The sequence below is a fragment of the Propithecus coquereli genome, unplaced genomic scaffold (genome assembly GCF_000956105.1).
Source record: "Propithecus coquereli isolate 6110/MARCELLA unplaced genomic scaffold, Pcoq_1.0 Scaffold198, whole genome shotgun sequence".
Classification (NCBI taxonomy): domain Eukaryota; kingdom Metazoa; phylum Chordata; class Mammalia; order Primates; family Indriidae; genus Propithecus; species Propithecus coquereli.
Window position 1 is genome coordinate 3329233 of NW_012144744.1, and position 1953 is coordinate 3331185.

The 1953-nt window shown below is 47.5% G+C and overlaps 1 pseudogene; it reads left to right on the plus strand.

Annotated features, from left to right (window-relative positions):
• The first annotated feature begins 444 nt into the window (after positions 1-444).
• Positions 445-1953, plus strand: part of LOC105809642 — a 43536-nt pseudogene continuing 42027 nt past the window's right edge.

The window sequence follows — 1953 nt, forward strand, 5'->3', positions numbered from 1 at the left end:
GATGTTACATTTCTGGATGCTGATCGCTCCTGTTATCCATTTCCATCATCACCCTACAGAGTCTGCCTCAAGCACATCACTACTCATCTTTAATAAAGGCAATATTCCAAATGCCCTTTCTAAAACACCGTTTTACTATACACTATGTGGTCAGGTGAGAGACATGTGGCTGCGACGGGACGTCTGCCTGAGACTCGAAGCATCCGACCATTTTACCCAGTAAATTCAGCCTAACTTCCGGCCAAGCATGCGGGTTCAACGACTGGCAGATCGGATTTCTCTTTGTCCCCGCCCCTCCCCTCCACGTTTTCGGGAGAAGCGGAAATAAGTGATCGACCTGGGATGTGACCAGAGCGCAGTCCGGTGACCCGGGCGTGAGGAGCTATCGATCGCTGGGCACCCCTCCTCCTCCCCGCGCCGCCTCTAGCGAGAGAGTGATAAATCGCCCTTTGGGCTCAGGAGCTGCCGCGATGAACAATCCGGACTGGGCCCTGCTAGGCCGCCGGTGAGATCACTCTCGGCGCCGATTCCCTGCTCCCTGCTCCCAGCTCCTGTCTTGGCGAGGCATCGATCCCTTAGTCTGTCTCCGTCTCTTCGCCGCTGGCCAGAGACAAAGCCCGACCGAGAAGCGATAGGACCCGGAGGAGGCTGGACAGCGAGGCAGCTAGGGAAGGAGGCCCCCGGCACGCGACAGTCTGAAATTCAGCCCAGCACACTGCCTGCCGACTCTCTTGCCTGCGCTGGTCCCCGGCACCAGGTGAGTCCAAGAGGGTGAAATGACCTGAGCCGAGGGGCGCTGCTGGTGCGAGTCACCAGAGAGGGCCGAGGCGCACAGCTCAGCTCTTCGCAGCTCCTTCCTCAGTTAGAGAGTATCATTAGGACTCTGATCTACTGTGGCAGCAAAGGCCTTTTGGAGGAAGTCTCAGGACTGCTTCCTGTGTGCAGGGACAAAGGGCTTTTTTCCTACCAAAGTCGACAAGTTTCTTTCCAGCCCTAGTAATAGTGAGCATGCGTTTACGGATAACAGAGAGACCAAGTAAATGAAACAGAATCAAATAGGAGAAGGAAATGGCCGCTAGGCATTTTCCTCACACTGGAGTTCTCTCCTTAGTCACAGACCCCGCCCCGCAACCCAGGTGTTTGACTTAGAGTGTAGGGAGTCAGAGAAGGCAGATAGGTTCTGGAATATGTGTAATCTTGTTTAAAAAAGAAATATCCCTGGACCTCTGAAATGACTTGTTTCAATATCTGGGCGAGACTAAGTGGTGAAACAATGCATGCATTTTCATTTTTCTGTCCTCTGAGCTGAACTAAACAAATAGCAAACAAGGCAGTTTACAGTTAGAAACGTTTTCAGAGTATGGATGCTTTCTCACCGACCCTAGATGGAACTTTTTAAAGGTATCATTTATATACACAATATATGAAGTTTAATTGTATAGCTGAATGAGTTTTGGCAAATATACGTAGACATAGAATATTTTTATCACCCCAGAAATTCCCCATGTGCCCTTTTACAGACAGCACCTCCTCAAAGGTAAACTTTTTAAAAGATTTCTATCACCATAGATTAAATTTGACTGCTTTTTAAATTTTTATAAATAGAATCATATAGTATATATTATTTTGTGTTCAGTTTCCTTCACTTAGTAAAATGTCTCAGTTTCACCCATGTTTTTGAATCGGTAATTTGTTTCTTTTTACTGCAGAGTGAGAGGTATTCCATTGAATGTGTCAATGGAAAAAAAGACCAAACTCTGTAAAATAATTTTAAAGAGATTTACTCTGAGCCAAATTTGAGGCCCATGACCCGGAGCCACACCCAAGAGGTCTTGAGCAGTGGACTCTCAGAGTTTGGGTTACAGTTTGGTTTCATACATTTCAGGGAGACAGGGGTTACAGGTAAAGTCATAAATCAATACTTGGGAGGCATACATTGGTTTGGCCCAAAAA